Raw genomic sequence first — 21,641 nt, forward strand, 5'->3', positions numbered from 1 at the left:
CTCTCCTTTCAAGTTTACCGTTTTGATACCGTTTTCTTTCTTTCTAAACAACTTTTTATTTTTTCTTCTTTATATTATTTTTTTCTCTCTTTGTATTGTGTGTTCTAGCGCTTTCTTTCTTCCTTGCTCTTAATTACTTTTTTTTTCTTTTGTTTCGTTTTGATTCAGTAACTCTTGGCTCGAGGTTGTCTTCTTTATATTTTTTTTCCTCTTTTCTTTTTTCTTGCCTTGCCTTTTTTTTCTTCTTAAATGAGGATTCTTGTTTTTTCTTCTTGTTTTTTTGTGTGTGTATTTTCTGCTGCGTTCTGTGCTTCCTGTTTGTGTTTATTTGTCCTACTGTGTTATGTTAGTCTCTCTCTCTCTCTCTCTCTCTCTCTCTCTCAGTTTTTAATATATTTCCTAACAGTCCTTGCACTCCTTCAGGATAAAAAAAATAAATGCGACTTTCTTTGATTAACTTCCTTTCCTCCTTCCTTTTTCTAGTGGCCCTTACGCACCTAGTTTTGGCATCTTTCATTCATCATTTCGGAATATAAAATTCGCTCCGGGTCTGCATTCATTTCCTGTTACGTCTCTCCTCGGCTCCGGTTCCTCTCCTTCTCCTTCTCTTGCTCTCTTTCACTTTCCGCTGAGTTGCTCCGAGGTGAAGAGGGAAAGAGCAAGAACCTGAGGAGCAACCAAGAGCGTGTATCTCCTTTAGTGTGAAAAAAATGTGAAACTCTTATCCGGCTTTTAAAAACTTAATTCGCCTCCTCAGTGAACGCGATTCCTCCAAAACGTTGCTAAAAATCGGCACTGGGAAGAGTCTTTGGTTGGTTAAATCCTCCTAAGGGGCAGTTCTGATAGGTTTTGATTGTTCAACGCTTCTATATACAAATGGAGTCGATTAGCAAGGTAGTTAGCAGTCCTTAGAGGTGAGACAAAACAGGTAACACAGGTAAAGTAGTCCGACAATACCTGGGAAGTTATCACGTGACCTATGCACAACTCACTCGCTTGGGTTAGCTGTAAGGTCAGGTAAGATTGAGTCTGTGCTGTGATTGGGTAGGCAAGCTGTGACGTCAGACGAGACCAGTTCAATATTGGTTACCTTAGTTGCGGCGTCACAGGAATAACAGCTTGTGAATTGCTAGGCGGATAGTGACGTCATACACTGATTGCTCCTGTGATGACGTCAGTGAGGGTTGACCCCTTACGAGTCGTCGAGTCCGAGGTAACAGTTCAAAAGAGTCAGATTCAGAGTCTTATAACCTAATGATTGGATGTGGCAGTTCAACAACGGGTCAGATGCACTATAGGCAATCTGGAGTCTCAGGGTCGTGGGTAGTGACGAAGGGCTTGTGTTTGGGTGCTGGGGAGGCGCCGACACGCGGGGGTGGGCGCGGCAGCAGCACTCGGCCACCTACACTGTTGAGATTTATTGAAAGGCAGAATATCCCTCCGTGGTCCTCGCCAGCCACGCCTTGTCACGCCCTTACACGCACGCACACCAGTACAAAACCTGAGCAAATGTCGTGGTATATATAGTAGTATTTATAGCGTCCAAAAATACACAAAAACTCGGTCGGTCACAAAAGAAGAGCGTGTATACAAAACAAACCGTCAACAATGTGTATGTATAGATATATATAAAAATTCACACAATAAAACTATATATTATAATGGTGGGTTATTAATATTTTGTTTGTGTTCCTGTGATTACAATTTAAGCATCACCTTGGTTTATATTATTATTATTATTATTATTATTATTATTATTATTATTATTATTGCCGAAGCCACGCACTCGAATGTCCAGTGACGTCTTATAACAATAACAACAACCGGTGGGGGTCAAGCACCACGAGGTCAAGGGTCAACTGTTGACCTGGCCAGCAGGGTCAACAACGCGGGGTGTGTCTGGGAGGTCAAAGGTTACAAAAAATTAAGGTCATCGGAGGTAGAATGTAACTTTGTTCACGTGTACAAATGAAGTGACTCTTGAACTTTACATATCACTGTTTTGAGTTAACTTTTAGTGTCGTTTTTTGGTAGTTTTTTTTTTCTCTTATTATTATTTCCAGAGAGAGAGGAACTAATTCACGCACTCTTAAGAACTCCGGGAACAAGACTGCACATCAAAAAGTTCTTCAGCAGTCGAGAAGAGAACTTGAACTGGGCGTCTGAAAGCGACAAGGAAAAAAACAAGAGGAGGCCTTGGCGTGTGCGTGACGGTGTGTTCGTGTGTGTGTTCAGTGTTGGGGGTGTGGGTGGGTGCGTGAGGGTGTGTTTCTTCAAGCAGCAACACAGAGGTCGCCCGGGCACAGCACACAAGGCTCAGCACACATAGTCAGCGGTGCGTGTGTGTGCTCTGTGCAGCTCATCGCTCATTGGCCGAGCCTCCGCCGAGCACCGTGGAAGCCGAGGGGGGGGCGGCGGCGAGGAAGGCAGTGAGGTACAGAGAGTGGTCTATGTCATCCTCTCTTCCCATCTTCTCACTCGTCGCGTTTTCTTCCACCTTCAAAACGAGGAGCAGGAAGGTGGGTGATGATACCTCGCAGCATCCGCTCTTCTCTCTTCTCTCCTGGTGGTGATGATGACGCCGACAACAGCCCGGCAACGTGTGAAGCTACGCGGGGCTCGATCCTGTTGGCTCAGCGTGTCAAGCTAAAGAAGCGATCGAAGCAGCCAACTCAGCGTCCAGGAGAAGCACTTCGAGTAGGACTTGAGACACCACAGGAACCTTCACTTGTTGTTCTTGTTGTTGGAGTCAGATACGATGTTTAGAGGTGACGTCAAGTACAGTGTTTTGTTTTCTGTATTACAAGACTCACTTCGAACTGCCACTGCCAAGGGCGTGTCGAGGGTGACGCCGGGACCAATCTCTCCCTCACAGTTGTCAGAAAAAAAAAAATGAGAGATAGCTTTTCAATAGTTTTCTTTTAAAGTTCGGAGTTTTTTCTCCTTTCCTTAAACTTTTGATTTCAAGTTAGTTTCAATTGTTTGGTTCAGTCACGTAACCTTTCGCTTAGTTTTGTCTCAAGAGCTGCACGACCGATTGTGTGTGTCTGTCTTTGAGGAGGGAAAGAAAGAGCCGTGGTGGAAGCCTTGTCGTTATTGCTGTCGTTATGGACACAAAATAAACACCAATTGGCTTTCGCGGGATGAGGTGACACCAGCTGATTGTTCCGCAGAGTCACGAGAACAGCTGATTAGGTGGAGAGTTCAAGAGCGGGAGTCTCACTGGTCAACCGAGCCTTCTTTTCTTAGCACTCGAGGGTGGGGGTGGAAAGTTTGCATGGCGCCCACTGGCTCGTAGGGACTGGGAGAGCGACACAGGAAGAGAGGAAAGGAGGAGACGCTGGGGAGTGAAGAGGGAGTAAAGCAAGCCAGTCCTGGGGCGATTAAAGTCTCATCTGGAACACCAAGACAAATACACCGGTAACAGGACGCAGGTAACACCCCAACACACCTAACGACAGCCTCAACAGGGACATGGTTGACGCACACAACTACAAATACATATAAAAAAAAAGGTAATAAAAATGGAAACGAAGGAGGAGCTTATAGCGAGCACGATGAATGGAGAAAAAGAGGATTATTAAATATACGACTGATCCAAAACCATAAATACGAGATCAGGGCAAGAGTTTATCGATTACAAGGCGATACACGAGAACTGCTGAAGACTTATAACGATCACGATACCTGGGGATGTTGATAAGTTGTGGCTTTACCGTGTAGCAGCGACGGGCCAAATTTGTGTCATGATATAAACCCCCCAAAATAAATGATACATAATCTGATCACAAATGCGTTGATATATATTATGAAATGGTTTGTGTGAGGGGTGATTTTTTCTCATTTTTCTCGCTTGGAAGGACCATTAAGAAACATGATCCCCGCTGCTACCGGGATATACGAATGTCCACAAAAGGTTAGATCTCGATACAAAATTCCTACAACCCACACACAACCCAGAGGCAAACGTGACCACCACCGCTTTAATCACGATAAACTACGTTCGTTTAATTGGAAAACAAAAAATATACGCAACGAATTCAAATTAAACGAAATAAATTATGATAATGTTTGCAAAATAAGTAAAAAAAAATATATATATCCAGGTATAAAAGCACGACTCATTAGCTGGAAAATATTCAGCACTAAAAGATTACGTAAAAACACGAGAAAAACTAGAAAATTATAAAAGTAAACATTAAAGGGAAAAATTACTCACTGACTCGCATTATATCACCACCACCGCCACTACCACAACTACTACTACCACAATTACTACTACTACTACTACTACTGCTACAACTACTGCAACTATCAGATAACTCACTTCTCCTTACATCTAGACAACCAAAATTCATCAACTCAACAATTTACATTCCCCAGACACCCTCAAAATTACACTTCATAAAAATAAAAACGCCTCAGCCTCTCTAATAAACACACACACACACACACACACACACACACACACACACACACACACACACACACACACACAGAACCCCTGCCCCCCCCCCCCCCACACACACACAGTCGAAATGAAACGTCGGGGCCATAAAAAGCGGCAGTAAGAACCAAGTTAACGTCCGAAGCAACAAGCCACGCGAGGGAGAAACACTAAGGGAAAAAAAAAGAGAAAGAAAACGAGCCGAATAAAACCCTGTTAGCGAGGGGGAGCCGGAAGAAAAGGGCGCTGTAAAAAGAAAGCCTAGAAAAATGAAGTCTAGGGTATCATTTTTCCGTGTTCCACTACGCTGTTCCATGGGTCTAAGGCTCATATTTTTAAGCGCATCGGGAGCCCAGTACGACTGTTTCCCAAGGCCACAGAGAAGATTAACCGGGCTTTCGTGGGTGTTTTTCCCCGTTCAAGGCGCGGAAGTCGGGTAAAACTATCACTAGCATCACAAAATAGTCTATGAAAAACCCAGCAGCTGCTAAGAGAGGCCTTTCAAACATAAGAGGGTTAGGTAGAAAAAGGAGTTGTAAAGGGAAAAGGTCAGAAAAATGAAGTCTACGGTACCATTTTACCAGGTTTCATTACACCGTGCCATGGGTCTTAGCTGGGGAGGGGTTGGGGAAGGAGGGTGGGGCTTAGCTAAGAGGAAAGAGGTGAAGGAACGTTATGGAAGGGTTGGGAGAGGAAGGAAGGGCAGGGAAGGGATGGAGTGCCTGGGAAATAATGGATGCGTGAGGGAGAGGCAGAATGGAGTGGAGGGAGATGAGAATGGAGGTGAATGAGGAACATGAGGAAGAGGGAGGTGGAGGAGGAGGAGGAGGAGGAGGATGGGAAGAAAGAATGAAAGGAAGACGAGCGCCAGACACGAAAAGAAGAGGAAGTTAACGAAGATGAGGAAGAAGAGGAAGACGAGGATGATTATAGGGAGAGCAAGAAGGAGGAGGAGGAGGAGGAGGAGGAGGAGATACAGAGGTGGAATGAAGAAGAGAGAAGATGGGAGAGGAGGAAGAGAATGGAGAAAGGTGGGGTTAAGTGGAGAACGAGGAGGAGGAGGTGGAGGAGGTGGAGACGCCTTCTATCTCCACCATCTTACCTCGCGTCCCCATCACCTCTCCACCTCCACCCGTGTTCTCCTCCACTACCTGACCTTTCTCTCTCTCTCTCTCTCTCTCTCTCTCTCTCTCTCATTAAAGCGGTACGGTTGAGATAGAAGAGAAGAAGATGGAGGAAGCCTACTTTTGGTCGATGCCGGGAGAGTTCTATGAAGTCTAGGAGTGTGGAATGGCGTGGGAGGAGAGGAGGAGGAGGAGGAGAGGAGGAGGAGGAGGAGGGAAGAAGAGGAGGAGGCGTGGGCGTGGGTAAGGGAAGGGGAGGAGCAGGAAGCGTGTGTGTGTGTGTGAGAGGGTGGAAGTGGGTGAGGCAATGCGAGTGATAGGCTGGGAGGGTCAGGGTGGGAGAGGCTGCGAGAAGGGCTTGGGTGTGGTGGGGAGGAAGGCGTGTGGGGAGGCGTGTTGGATGGCGAGGAGAGGGAATGTGAGAGGAGTTTGGCGTGTTAGTTAAACCGGAAGGGAAGTCTATACAGAGAGGCAGACACACAGATAGACAGACGGACAGAAAGACAGGCTAATAAACAGAATACACACACACAAACTGAATAAAAGATAAATAGAAGAGGTAGAAAAAAAAAGGAGTTTGGCGTGCAAGTTCAACCGGATGGGAATTCTATACAGAGAGGCAGACACACAGATAGACAGACAGAAAGACAGGCAGGCTAATAAAGAGAATACACACACAAAAACTTAATAAAAGATAAATAGAAGTAAAAAAAAAAGGTTTGGCGTGTTAGTTAAACCGGAAGGGAATTCTATACAGGGAAACAGACAGACAGACAGACGGACAGAAAGACAGGCAGGCTAATAAGCAGAATACACACACACACACACAAACTGAATAAAAGATAAATGGAAGTAAAAAAAAAAAGGAGTTTGGCGTGCAAGTTAAACCGGATGGGAATTCTATACAGAGACACACAGATAGACAGATGGACAGAAAGACAGGCAGGCTAACACGAGAATACACAGACACACACACAAAACGATAAAGAAAAAGGGAGACAAAGTTATAGAAAGAAAATAATACAAAAACTAAGAGAGAAAGACAGACACACACACAGGCAGAAAGACAGACTAACACACAAAATACACAGACAAATAAATTGACTATAAAATTAACAGAAAAAGGAAAAAAGAAGACAAAGTTATAGAAATAAATAAAAATACAGAAACTCAAAATACGTAAACATTAACAGAGAGAGAGAGAGAGAGAGAGAGAGAGAGAGAGAGAGAGAGAGAGAGAGAGAGAGAGAGAGAGAGAGAGAGAGAGAGAGAGAGAGAGAGAGAGAGAGAGAGAGAGAGAGAGAGAGAGAGAGAGAGAGAGAGAGAGAGAGAGAGAGGGGGGGGGTGACCTTGAGTGACCTTGAAGCCAGACAGGACAGGTAAGAGAACCCCTCAGGTAAAGGCAGGTGAGACAAGGTAAAAAAAAGTGTTATCGCTGCTCCTTCAACTCTCCCATTGTCTTGCGGGTGTTGCGTGTTGAGTGTGTGTTGCAGTGTTTTGTTTTGCGCTTGTGTATGTGTGTGTGTGTGTGTGTGTGTGTGTGTGTGTGTGTGTGTGTGTGTGTGTGTGTGTGTTGCATGAGTCTGTTTTAAGTGTTCTCGTGATCCCAGTATTGTGTTTGTGCGTGTGCGTGTGTTTTCTGGTACCATTTATTGTTGCGAGCTTCATATTGCGTTGTGTCCTTTAAAAATTCCCTCACCGCAGAAAACAAAAGAAAGCAGAACACAGACGCACGACAATTTAAATACAAAAGAAAAGGAAAAAAAGAAAAGCGGACAACACAAAAAGCATGGAAAAAAATTGTGCTTCTTTTCTCAAACACACACCCACACACACACACACTAAATAATGCATCCCAAATCAATCATGTGCGTGTGCGTGTGTGAGTGTGTGTGTGTGTGTGTGTGTGTGTGTGTGTGTGTGTGTGTGTGTGTGTGTGTGCGGGCAGGTAATGACAGGGACACACCTCACGCCCCTTTGGACACGGCACATACACGTTCTAATAATAATTTGCATGTTCGGCGCGACGTGTCAATATCTCGACAGCCAGACCGCGAGGATTATTAGTATTCTGTGTTTTGTGGCTCCCGGCGGCGAGGCGCGTCACGGCTGAGGGAAGGAAGGACAGTTTGAACGACAGCTACTTAGGGAAAAAATGTTAAGAGGAAATGGTTTAAAAGATATATAAAAAAAACAGCCTCCACGAAGAATATTTTGCACCGGTGACTTCAAAATGAAAAACTGTTAATAGACGAAAAGGTTTAAAAGATAGGATATTTTACTAGAGTGACTAATAAATGCAAAAATTTTAACAGAAGAAAAAAGCTTAAACGATATATAAAAACGAGCTCCGGGAAGGATATTTTCCACCGCTGACTTGTACATGAAAAAAGTGTTAATAGACGAAACTTAGAAAAAGATATATAAAAACAACCTCCGGGAAGGATATTTTGCATGCATGATATAGCCAAGAAAAAAAATAAGAACATTATGTAAAGGTAAACAAAGGGGAGGATATTTTTACGAGATTCTTAGCCTCAAAAGGAATATAGATGAAACTGCATTAACGGTACAGAAAAAGTTTTGCGAAGGATATTTTACACGAGTGAGACAAAAGATAAAATGTATGAAAGGTATATAAATAACAAGCTCAGGGAAGGATATTTTGCCTGAGTGACACACGGTAAAAAAAAAATGTATGAACGGTATAAAAAATAGGCAATGGGGGAGGATACGTATTTTGCATGAGTGACAGCGACAAAATGAAAAAAAAAGACAAACCATGGGAAGGATGGTTGGCAGGAGTGAGTTAGAAATAATAATGTAAAAAGGCGGAAAAACATGAACGGTATATATTTAAAAAAAAAAAAAGCATTGGGAAGGATATTTAGCAAGACTGAGCTCGATAAAAAATAATGCCAGATGAAAATGTATGAATGTGACTGACAAAAAAAAGAAAAAAAAAAGTATGAATAGTATATAAAAGTAAACGAGGAAAGGATGGATATTTTAAAAGGGATAGATGTATAAAATGGAAAATGTATGAATGGTATAGAAAACAAGGAAAGGAGGGATATTTCAAATGAGATACATGTATAAAATAGAAAAAGTATAAATAGTATATAAAAAAGAAGGGAAGGAAGGATATTTTAAATGGGATAGATGTATAAAATAATGTATGAATAGTATATAAAAAAAAACAAGGAAAGGAAGGAAATTTTAAATGGGATATATGTATAAAATAGAAAATATATGAATAGTATATATAAAAAAGCTCTGGGAGGGATATTTCGCACGAGTGACAGATAAACATGAAAAAAAGTATGAACTGTATTTAAAATCAAGCACTGGAAAGGATATTCATCATGGGTGACTCAGCAAAAACCCTAAAAAGACGAAAATGTATTAAATGATATATAAATAGAAGCTTTGGAAAGGGTATTTTGCAGGAGTGACACATAAAAAAATATATATTAAAACGATGAAAATATATGAGCGAAATATAAAAAAAGAGAAATATATATCTAGGAAGAATATTTTGAACGAGTGAGATTAGAAAATGCAACTCAACATACAGAACGTATATAAACAGCAAAAGTAGACGAACATATGTATAAAAAAAATAAAAATCAGGACATAATTACGGATACACAAAAACAAATATACTTGGCGATTTAATAGAAAAGAAGAAAACAGCCAAAACGAACCATTGCTAAACTCGTGTATAAAAAAAGGAAGAGCAAAAAACGAACAAACACTTCTGCTTAAAACAACAACAACAAAAAAAAAAATGAAACTCGGATATGATGTCTCGCGGATATACACAAGAATATGTAAATAAATAATAAACAACAGCACGTATTACACTTTGAATAAAAGAATAACTAGCGGTGTTACTAATTTACTAATGCCGGCGAGAGAGAGGATGTGAAAGAAACCATTTACACGCCTCTTGGAAATAATGAAAAAAAAGAGAGAGAGAGAGAGAGAGAGAGAGAGAGAGAGAGAGAGAGAGAGAGAGAGAGAGAGAGAGAGAGAGAGAGAGAGAGAGAGAGAGAGAGAGAGAGAGAGAGAGAGAGAGCGAGAGAGAGAGAGAGAGAGAGAGAGAGAGAGAGAGAGAGAGAGAGAGAGAGAGAGAGAGAGAGAGAGAGAGAGAGAGAGAGAGAGAGAGAGAGAGAGAGAGAGAGAGAGAGAGAGAGAGAGAGAGAGAGAGAGAGAGAGAGAGAGGTTAAAATTAAAAACGAAGCATGACATGAAAAATGACAGTGTGACGAGAAGGAAAGGAAGAAAAAAACAAAAGGAAAAGGTAAAAAAGCAGCAACGAGAGGAAGAGATGAACACGAAGAGAAATGAGAAGACAAATGAAAAAGAATGAAGAAAGAGGAAAAACAGCGACACAAGTAAACGGAGGCAAGGCAGAAAATAATAAAAACAGGAAAACGGAAAAAGGACAAAAAAAAAAAACAACCGGAAGAAATTAACAGGAACAGAAATAAATAAAAAAAAAAAAAAAAAAACTGTGAAAAAAAAAATAGAGGGGAAAAAGTACTACAAATAATGACACACAGACTTTACCACTTTACGAGGCAACGAGGAAATAATGACGTGTACTAAAAGGATAATAACCATAAAAGGAAAGAAGGAAGCGAAGCAATAAAGAAGGAAATGGAGAGAGGAAAGGGAGAGAGGAAGCATGCGTGGGAGGCAGGAAAGATAGCAATAAAAGATGAGACAGAAGGAAAATGGAGGGAAATAAAGAAAGAAAGGAAAGGGAAAGAAAGGAGGGTAGAGAGCGGAAAGAAAGTACGGAAGATAGGAATGTGACAGAGAAGGAAAATGGAGGGAAGTAAAGAAAGAAAGGAATGAAGGGAAAGAAAGGAGGGAAGAAAGGATTGAATGAAGGAAGGAGGGATGGAAAGAAGAGGGAATAGAGGTAAATAGAGAGGAAGAAAAGGGGGAAGGGAAGAAAGAAAACGATGAAGGGGGAGAAAAGAAATAAAGGAAGGAAGGGAGGAAACAAATTAATGAAAAAAGAAGAAAAGAGTAAAAAGGAAGGAAGGAAGGAAAATGTGAGAGAAAGGAAGGAATGTAAGAAAGAAAACACGATGAAAAAGAGAAGGAAGAAAGAAAGGAAACAAGCAGGAAATGAAAGAAACCAGGAACACGCAAAGAAAAGGAAATGGAGGAGGAAGCAGGAGCACAGGAAAGAATAAAGAGGGAAGAAAGAAAAAGGAGGAGAAAGGATGAAAAATGAAAAGAAAACTGAAGCAGAGAGAAGAGAGGATGAAACAGGGAAGAGAAAACAGAAGGATAAAGATAGCTCAATAAAGAAAAATAAAAAAATACTATACACAGACACACCGAAGACGTAAAATAAACAACGAAAATAAAGAGAGATAAAGAAAGCCATCGAGGAGGCGGGAAGCGAAGACGGAGAAGGAGAGAGAGAAAAGAGAAGAGAAGAATATAGGTGCACAAGAACTAGGCAAGGAGGAAACGAAGGAGGGAATATGAAGAGAGAGAGAGAGAGAGAGAGAGAGAGAGAGAGAGAGAGAGAGAGAGAGAGAGAGAGAGAGAGAGAGAGAGAGAGAGAGAGAGAGAGAGAGAGAGAGAGAGAGAGAGAGAGAGAGAGAGAGAGAGAGAGAGAGAGAGAGAGAGAGAGAGAAACATATGAAAAAGAGAGAGAGGGAGAACGAGAGAGGAAGAGGGAGGGTTGTAAGAGATAATAAAGGAGGAAGAGAGAGAGTTAGGGAGGGAGGGAAGGAGAGGAATGGAGGAAAAGAGGAAGGAAAGGAGGGAAGGGAAAGAGAATAAATGATAATAAAGAAGAAGGTAGGAATGGAAGGAAAGAAGGAGGAAAGGAAGGAGGGAAGGATGGAGAGGGAGACCAAAGAATCATAAAGCAGGAGGGGATGGAGAGAAAGAGGAGGGATGGAGAGAGCGGAGCGACGGAGGGAGGAAAGGAGGGAGGGAGGGAGGGAATGGAGACACGATAAGCCAAGTCGTTAAGGCGTGAGACACGAAGGAGAGGAAGGTAATCAGGTAGCGCTATCTGACGGACGGTGTGTGTGTGTGTGTGTGTGTGTGTGTGTGTGTGTGTCTGCGCAGGTGACTCAGACAGGTATATAACACGAACATAATAAGGTGATGATCCGTCTGTCTGTCTGCTTGCCTGTTTGTTTGTTTCTCTCTCTCTCTCTCTCTCTCTCTCTCTTAATCTTTACTTTTTCTTGTTTTTCTTCCTCTCCTTTCCTTATTCCTTCTTTTTTTACGTTTTCCTTCGTTTAAAATTCTAACATTTTCCTCAAAACTCTCTTCTCTCTCTTCTTTCTCTCAATCTTTACTTTTTCTTGTTCTGTCTCTCTCTGTCTGTCTCTCTGTCTGTCTCTGTCTCTCTGTCTGTCTCTGTCTCTCTGTCTCTCTCTCTCTCTCTCTCTCTCTCTCTCTCTCTCTCTCTCTCTCTTTGGGCAACCGTCCCTTCCTTAACCTTCCCATCCGTATGCCGAAGCCGCGTCTCATCCTCCTCTCGGGACGGTCGCAGAAGACGTATAGAGGAAAGGATGGAGGTAAGGAGGGAAGGCGCAGGAGGAAATAGAAGAAGAGAGGATGATTAAGGGGCGGAGGAAGGAAAGGGAGAGTAATATATGTGGAGGGAGAGTAGGGGTCGAGTGTATGAGGAATGCAGGGAGGGAGAAAAGAGGAAAGAGGGAGGGAGGAAGGGAAGGAAGGTGAGGTAAAAACAGTGAGTCATCGTGTGTGAGAGAGAGAGAGAGAGAGAGAGAGAGAGAGAGAGAGAGAGAGAGAGAGAGAGAGAGAGAGAGAGAGAGAGAGAGAGAGAGAGAGAGAGAGAGAGAAGAGGATTACAAGATGATTTGAAGGACATGTAAAGAAAGAATAAGAGAAATGAGCGACACGAGAGAGAGAGAGAGAGAGAGAGAGAGAGAGAGAGAGAGAGAGAGAGAGAGAGAGAGAGAGAGAGAGAGAAGGAATGGAGGAAGAGATCTGATGGTGGAGGAGGATTGGAAGAAGGTGAAGTGAGGATCATTTTCAGGAGTGGGGGAAATCGCTCCACAAAGCCTCTGAGAGAGAGAGAGAGAGAGAGAGAGAGAGAGAGAGAGAGAGAGAGAGAGAGAGAGAGAGAGAGAGAGAGAGAGAGAGAGAGAGAGAGAGAGAGAGAGAGAGAGAGAGAGAGAGAGAGAGAGAGAGAGAGAGAGAGAGAGAGAGAGAGAGAGAGAGAGAGAGAGAGAGAGAGAGAGAGAGAGAGAGAGAGAGAGAGAGAGAGAGAGAGAGAGAGAGAGAGAGAGAGAGAGACCAGGAAGGGTATGAACGTGTGGTCTGCATTGGTCTTTCGGAATAAATAAATGTATAATGCAAAAATACGAATCGATATAAACCGTAAATTTGTAGCCTGTGAGAGAGAGAGAGAGAGAGAGAGAGAGAGAGAGAGAGAGAGAGAGAGAGAGAGAGAGAGAGAGAGAGAGAGAGAGAGAGAGAGAGAGAGAGAGAGAGAGAGAGAGAGAGAAAACAACCCTTCCCCTAACCACTGTCAACACATAGCAATTAAACGCTAAATATATGCATAATTTTTTTCCCGACGCCGTCATAATTTCACTTTTAATCACGCTCCTCCCCCCCTCCCCCTCTTTCCCCCTTCCCTCTACCCCCTAATCCCCCTCCTCCTCCTCTCGCCCCTCTACAAATAGGCACAAAGAGGAAAGGAAAAAGAAGAGGAAAGGTAAAAAAAACATAATCAAAGGAGGTTGAAAATTTGTGTTTCAACCCGACAACACTTCCGGCATCCCGCGACCTCACTTAAGTTTCCCGACCACCCCGCAACTCCCCAGAACACCGCGACCCTCCATCTTGCGACTGCTCAGAAAACCGCTACCCTTCATCTCGCAACTGCCCAGAACATCACAATTCATCTTGCGACTGCCCAGTTCACCACGACCCTCCATCTCGCGACTGCCCAGTACACCACGACCCTCCATCTCGCGACTGCCCAGTACACCGCGACCCTCCATCTCGCGACTGCCCAGTACACCACGACCCTCCATCTCGCGACTGCCCAGTACACCACGACCCTCCATCTCGCGACTGCCCAGTACCCCACGACGCTCCAGCTCGCGACTGCCCAGTACACCACGACCCTCCATCTCGCGACTGCCCAGTACACCACGACCCTCCATCTCGCGACTGCCCACTACACCCCAATCCATCTAGCGACTGCCCAGTACACCACGACCCTCCATCTCGCGACTGCCCAGTACACCACGACCCTCCATCTCGCGACTGCCCAGTACACCACGACCCTCCATCTCGCGACTGCCCAGTACACCACGACCCTCCATCTCGCGACTGCCCAGTACACCACGACCCTCCATCTCGCGACTGCCCAGTACACCACGACCCTCCATCTCGCGACTGCCCAGTACACCACGACCCTCCATCTCGCGACTGCCCAGTACACCACGACGCTCCTTCTCGCGTCTGCCCTGTACACCACGACCCTCCATCTCGCGACTGCCCAGTACACCACGACCCTCCATCTCGCGACTGCCCAGTACACCACGACCCTCCATCTCGCGACTGCCCAGTACACCACGACCCTCCATCTCGCGACTGCCCAGTACACCGCGACCTCCATCTCGCGACTGCCCAGTACACCACGACCCTCCATCTCGCGACTGCCCAGTACACCGCGACCCTCCATCTCGCGACTGCCCAGTACACCGCGACCCTCCATCTCGCGACTGCCCAGTACACCGCGACCATCCATCTCGCGACTGCCCAGAAAACCGCGACCCTCCATCTCGCGACTGCCCAGTACACCGCGACCCTCCATCTCGCGACTGCCCAGTACACCGCGACCCTCCATCTCGCGACTGCCCAGTACACCGCGACCCTCCATCTCGCGACTGCCCAGTACACCGCGACCCTCCATCTCGCGACTGCCCAGTACACCGCGACCCTCCATCTCGCGACTGCCCAGTACACCGCGACCCTCCATCTAGGGACTGCCCAAAAAACCGCGACCTTTTATCTCGCGACTGCCCAGAAAACCGCGACCTTTCATCTCGCGACTGCCCAGAAAACCGCGACCCTCCATCTAGGGACTGCCCAAAAAACCGCGACCCTTCATCTTGCGACTGCCCAGAAAACCGCGACCCTCCATCTCTTAACTGCCCAGAAAACCGCGACCCTCCATCTCTTAACTGCCCAGAAAACCGCGACCCTTCATCCTCCAGCTGCCTAGAAAACCGCGACCCTTCATCCTCCAGCTGCCTAGAAAACCGCGACCCTTCATCTTGCACATTTTCTCCTCATCCATTCACCTCCAAAAGTCCATCTATTATGTCTTGCACCCAACCCGCAACTCAACACCCTTCTATTCCTCTGCCGTGCAGTATTCTATCCACTATCCTCCAATTGTTTTCTTTTTCTAGTAAGCAAAATTAATCCCTTTCTTTCCTCCTCAACCTACATTCTTTTATCCAGTGTCTCAATAACTACTTTTTTCTCATCTTGGCTTCCGTTGTATCCACTAATCTGTATTTTTCTTTCGTTTTCTTTCTTTTTTTCTATCATTACACAGCTTCAATTCTCCTAAACCTGCATGCCTTGACCCAAAACCTTTACAACGACATTCTTTCTTTCTTTGTTTCTTTTATTTCTTTTTTCTATCATTATACAATTAGCTTCTATGTTCCAAAACCTGCATTCCTAGACCCAAAACCTCTATAGCTACTTTCCTTTTTTTTCTTTCCTTCTATCAATACACATTCACTTTCTATACTCCAAAATCTCCATTCATAGACCCAAAACCTCTATAGCTACATTTTTTTTTTCTTTCTTTCTATTACACATTCACTTTCTACCCTCCAAAATCACCATTCGTTATTAACCCAACACTTCAGTAGCTACTTTCTCACCTAACCTTCCTTTCTATTCTGCCAATCTAGTCTTTTCTTTCTATCAATACATATTTACTTTATACCATCTGCATTCCTAAACACGAAACTCAATGGCTAACTTCTCCCTTATTTATCAAACTTTTCTTCCTTCCTTAAGGTCAACGCGCAGTCTTCCCCTTCTATCGATCCGCATTCCTTAACTCAGCATTTCAATATTTCTTCTCTCCTTTCTCACCAACTTTCCTTCCTTCCTATCAACCCGCAGTCTTCCATTTTATCAATACGCAATATATACTTTCTATCCTCCGAAACCTTCATTCCTTCAACCAGCGTCTCAAGAGCTACTTCATCTTCCCTCAACCATTAACTATCAACCATCAACCCGCACTCTTTTTCCGTTCCACCACTCAAGTCTTCAAACCAACCTTTCCCTTTGGCCTTTCCTCGCAAATTACAACCTTCCATCCCACTCCTTTCCATACAATTAACCTGAAAGTCACTCTCTTCCTTCTATCACGTCAAATTCAAGGGCTGATGTTCCGGAGATGAGCACTGAGGACACGCGTAACTATAGCCTATCCCCCAACGACACTTTAATTTACTTCACCCTCAAGTGCTCTACGTATTTCACTGTTTTACGAGCATTCCCTTTGGCCTACACACCCGCGCCATCCATTCTCCATCCTCCCTAACCTGTATTACTTTATCTCGGCGCTTCACGAGATAGAAAAACCTTTATTCTCTCTACCTCGAATTTACATCCTTTTATCTCACAACCCCAGCCGCTGCCCGACCTTTATTTCGCCTCGACCTTCCTCGCATGCCTTGATTCCACCTCCCCGAGTAACCTTTATCCTCGTCTTATGCCTTCTAATTTAATCTTGTACCCGAACACCTAACGCAATCGTTGTTCAATAATCTTCTAGGTCACAATCTGTTCTACTTGCATCTGTTATTCTCTTCTGTAATACCTCTAATGTAATCTTGTATCCGAACACCTCAGGCGATCGTTGTTCAATAATCTTCTAGTTCACAATCTGTTCTACTTGCATCTTTTATTCTCTTCTTTAATACCTCTAATGTAATCTTGTATCCGAACACCCCACGCGATCGTTGTTCAATGTTCTTCTACAACACATCCTTTCCTTCTTATATCTTCTTACTTAATCTAATATGCATTCTTTTGTCTTCCTAACTCTCCGACGCTAACCTTTATATTCTGTTCCTCAACGCAATCTTAACCTCAACATCACGCTAAACACCTCACAATTCCTCTAATATACTTTCTATCTACCTTCTCCCTTGATCTAATATACATTCTTTCGTCTTTCTAACTCTCCGGCGCTAACCTTCATTTCCTATTCCTATACGCTACAAGTCTTCACCCCAACACCCTGCCACTATTTCTTACACATTCTTTCTATCTGTGTCTTCTCCTTGATCTAATATGCATTCTTTCGTCTTTCCACCTTCCCGACGCTAACCTTCATTCCCTATTTCTCTACGCTACAAGTCTACCTCAACACCCAGCCGATACCTTAAGCTATTTCTATTCACTATTCCTTTTCTACTTGTATTTCTTCCCTTGATCTACTATGCATTCTATCGTCTTCCCTTCTTCCCGGCGCTAACCTTCACTCCTATTCCTCTACGCAACAAGTCTACCTCAACACCCGCCGGCCGAAGAACCAACAACCTTTATTCTCTATTCCGCCACACGGTCATCAGCCAGCCCGCCCTCCCGCCCGCCAGTCCAGCAGCCACCCTTCAGCCTAACCTCTGTTCCACGCTCCGAGGTACCGCGTCTAAAGGGCAGAGTACAGCAGAGGACACTAGTAGCGCCCCCTCCTCCTCCGCCTCCTCCTCCTTTGTATCGAACTGCATAGAGCGGAGGGCGGGCCAGCCAGCATCCGCAATCCATTCCCCTTCCCGCCCTCCCCAAATTCATCCCCCTTTTCCGCCCTAGCCCAGTTCTATCCCCTTCCTGGCCTATCCCTAATCCTTCCCCCTTTCCGTCCTTACCCATTTCCATCTTCCTTTTATCAGCAGTCCAAATCCTTCCCCCTTTCCCGCGGTAGCCCACAATCATCCCCCATTTCCAGCAGCCCAAATCAATATCCTCTCCCATTCTAGTCCAAATTCTCCTCCTTCCCGTCCTAATCCCAATCCATCCCCCTTTTCCCAGTAGCCCAAATCCATCTCCTCTTTCTCCCCTAGCCTAAATCCTTCCCCCTTTCTCAGTATCCTAAATGCATCCCCTTTCCTTAATCCAACATCCCATTCCCTATCCTCTCTTACCTCACCTCCCTTTCCATCCCGCATTCTTCCTTTCTTTCCTATCTATCCTTCCGCCATTTACTTTGTTCTCTAAAACCTGCATTCCTTGACCCAAAACCTCAACAGCGATATTCTTTCCTCTCGCCTTCCTTTCCATTCCCTTCCCTTCTATTTTCCCAGTAGCGCAAAATCTTACCCCACCTTCCTTTCCATTCCCTTCCCGTCTTTTTTCCCAGTAGCGCAAAATCTCACCCCACCTTCCTTTCCATTCCCTTCCCTTCTTTTTCCCAGTAGTTCAAAATCTCACCCCACCTTCCTTTCCATTCCCTTCCCTTCTTTTTTCCCAGTAGCTCAAAATCTCACCCCACCTTCCTTTCCATTCCCTTCTTTTTCCCAGTAGCTCAAAATCTCACCCCACCTTTCTTTCCGACCCACCTTCCTTTCCTTCTTTCCACCATTCCGCATTTACTTTGTCCTCTAAAACCTGCTTTCCTTGACCCCAAAACCTCAACAGATGTCTTCTTTTTCATCTCGCCTTCCCTTCCAGTCCTTTTACCAGTAGCCCAAAATCTTGCCTCTTCCCGCGGTAGCCCAAAATCTTCCCTCTTCCTGCGGTAGCCCAAATCCTTCCCCTTTCCCATACTAGCCCAAATCCATCTCCTCCTTCACGCGGCAGCCCAATTCCAGCTCTTCTTCCTTATAGCCCAAACCGCCCAAATATGACTTCCCGCGTATGCCTTGTCTTAGTTAGCCCGAGAAAGTTTGCGGCTAATGGGGTAACGTGTGTGTGATTGCCGGGGAGGGTTCAAGTTTTAGGACCCAAGAACTAAGTGGGTGAGGAGACTCGGGTCAGAGGAAGAGGTTCAGAGTCTATAAGTGTCGTTGGGAGTTGGGTTCGATCCTATGTGAGTGTGTGGGGGTTATTTTTTTTCCTCTTCCACGGGTTGATTGGGATTAGGTTCTTTCCTCTATAACTCTTGATACCACTGAATACCTTTGGATCCTACTGTATATATTTGTTCAAGGGTTCTGATTCTATGATGATGAGAGCGTGTAAGTCATTTATTTTGAACGTATTGATTGAGTTTGTGTTCTTGTGTCTATAACTCTTGATACCACTGAAGATATTTGGATCCCATTGTACGTGTTTGCTTAAAGGGTTCGGATTCCATGATGATGAGAGCGTGCGAGTCATTTATTTTTCTGCACTTATTGATTGAGTTTGTTCTTGTGTCTATAACTCTTGATACCACTGAAGATATTTGGATCCCACTGTACGTGTTTGTTTAAAGGGTTCGGATTCCATGATGATGGGAGCGTGTAACTCATTTATTTTTTCTGCACTTATTGATTGAGTTTGTTCTTGTGTCTATAACTCTTGATACCACTGAAGATATTTGGATCCCACTGTACGTGTTTGCTTAAAGGGTTCGGATTCCATGATGATGACAGCGTGTAAGCAATTTATTTTTCTGCACTTATTGATTGAGTTTGTTCTTGTGTCAATAACTCTTGATACCACTGAAAATATTAGGATCCCATTGTACGTGTTTGCTTAAAGGGTTCGGATTCTATGATGATGACAGCGCGCGAGTCATTTATTTTTCTTGCACGTATTGATCGAGTTTGTGTTCTTGTGTCTATAATTCTTGATAACACTGAAACTATTTGGATCCTATTGTACGTGTTTGTTTGAAGGGTTCGGATTCTACAGTAAGTAAAGGTGAAAATGCGTTGGATCCTATTGCATGTAATTGTTTTAATGAGTTTGTAATTTAGTGAATGCAACGATTATAAGGGTTCGGATTCTACGGCATATTACCGCTGAACGAATAAGGATTTAATAGCGGTAATTTGAACGGATTTGAATATATGGTATTTAGCAGTGGAAAGGGTTTGGCGTCTATGATTTTTAGCTGCAGAATAGATTTGACTCCTTTGATATTTAGTTGTGGAACAGGTTTGGATTCTATGATTTTTAGTTGCGGTATGGGTTTAGACTCCATGATATTTAGATGTGGTGTGGGTATCGATTCTAAGTGATGTACCTGTTGAGTGGGTTTGAAGTCTTTTACCTATAAATGTTAGAGAGGTTTCGATTCAACTGTCTATCTCCTGATCTCACTCCTGGTTCTTATCTCTACACCTAGCCACTGATCCTGTTGAGTGGGTGTCAAGTCTGTTACCTATAAATGTTAAAGAGGCTTCGATTCAACTGTCTATCTCCTGAGCTTCCTTCGGGTTTTTATCTCTATATCAAGCCATTGATTTTCCTTTCTCTTACCTATCACCGGCAATTCTAAAGGTCACAAATTCCATCACCAGGGAATCCGAAACCAATAGGAGGACGGAAGAGTTTTAGAGCAGGGTACATCGTGAGTTATAAGCCACAAGGGGGTTCGAACTCCCCGACGCAAAAGCATGGGAATCAAAGCGCGACCAGTCTCGAAATAAAAACGTTTATCGTTTATAATTAGCGAGAGAGGAATATTAAGCAAAGAACTCAGAACCCATAAGGCGATTAAACCTGAATTAAAGGAGTTTACAGCCACGTTTTAAATAACCAACCCCGGGGAAGGTGAGAAGGAGGGAGAAGGGGGAGAAGAGAGAAAGAAGAGAGTAAAGGTAAGGAGGGAGAGAAGGGAAAGTGGAGAGAACCGAGAGATGGGAAGAAGGGAGAGAAAGAAAGGGAAGGGGAAGGAAGGAAGAAGGGATAGTAAAACAGCAGGGAGAAGAAAGAGAATAGAAGGAAGAGAACGGAGAACGGAAAGGAAGAAAAGGGAGAAGAGAAAGGAGGGAGAAAGGAGACAAGGAAAAGAATGAGAAGGGAGAGGAGAGAAAGAGCAGCAGGAAGAAAAGAGAGAAGGGAAAAAGAAGAAAAGGAACGGATTAACAACGAAGATGAGGAAAGGGAGATGGGAGAGAAAAGAAAAAAGGGAAAAGGAAGAAAAGGGAGAAGAGAGAAAGAGCAGCAGGAAGAAAAGAGAGAAGAGAAAGGAAGGAGAAAGAAGAAAAAGGAACCGATTAACAACGAAGAAAATGAAAGGAAGGGAGATGGGAGAGAAAGAATAAAGGGAGAAGGGAGAAAAGGGAGAATAGAGAAAGAGCAGCAGGAAGAAAAGAGAGAACGATGAGCAGGGAAAAAGAGAAAGGAACGGCTTAACAACGAAGAAAATGAAAGGAAGGGAGATGGGAGAGAAAGAAAAAAGGGAGAAGGAAGAAAAGGGAGAAGAGAGAAAGAGCAGCAGGAAGAAAAGAGAGAAAGAAGAGAAAGGAACGAATTAACAACGAAGAAAATGAAAGGAAGGGAGATGGGAGAGAAAGAAAACAGGGAGAAGGGAAAAAAGGGAATGCGAGGGAGTGTTAAACCCGCAACCTCTATAAAAACAGGGCGGCAGAGGACCCACACACAACCCTGCCTTACATAACAGCGGGGGCGGAGGGGGCGGAGGTTAGAGCGCTCGCAGTCACCTCGCTATAAACTCTAGAAGCTACAAGGCAATCCGATTCACTGCGATTATAGTCCCGTGTAAGGAGTTGCGGGATTTATATTCAAGGGGTTATTTTTGCTTGACCTTCTCCTCCTCCTCCTCCTCCTCCTCAAACGCCACAGAAACAAATCCCAGCGCTGACGTCACGAGCAGAACGTCAGAACATTACCGCTGTCCCATTGCCCTTCCTCTTCCTCTTTCTCTTTCTCCTCTTCTTCCTTCCTTTCCTTTCTCTACCGATGTCTCTGTCCATTACTCTCTCCCTCCATCTCTCCCATCCACTTCCTTCTCCTCCTTCCTCTACGGCTGTGTCTATCCATGGCTCTCTCCCTCTCTCTTCTTCCTTCTCTTCCCTCCTCTACCGCTGTGTCTATCCATGGCCTTCTCC

At 44.2% G+C, this 21,641-nt stretch overlaps 1 protein-coding gene across 3 annotated transcripts in view; it reads right to left on the minus strand.

The window, feature by feature from the left end:
- LOC127008620 (solute carrier family 4 member 11-like) overlaps nucleotides 1–21,641 on the minus strand; it is a 168,990-nt gene that overhangs the window by 133,512 nt on the left and 13,837 nt on the right. For all 3 annotated transcript variants that reach the window (XM_050880860.1, XM_050880858.1, XM_050880859.1), the window contains exon 2: nucleotides 1–3,395. This exon is cut by the window's left edge and continues 642 nt beyond it. The gene's annotated coding sequence lies outside the window, so the exon portion shown is untranslated. The remainder of the gene's footprint in view (nucleotides 3,396–21,641) is intronic.

Source organism: Eriocheir sinensis, chromosome 38, assembly GCF_024679095.1.
Source record: "Eriocheir sinensis breed Jianghai 21 chromosome 38, ASM2467909v1, whole genome shotgun sequence".
NCBI lineage: Eukaryota > Metazoa > Arthropoda > Malacostraca > Decapoda > Varunidae > Eriocheir > Eriocheir sinensis.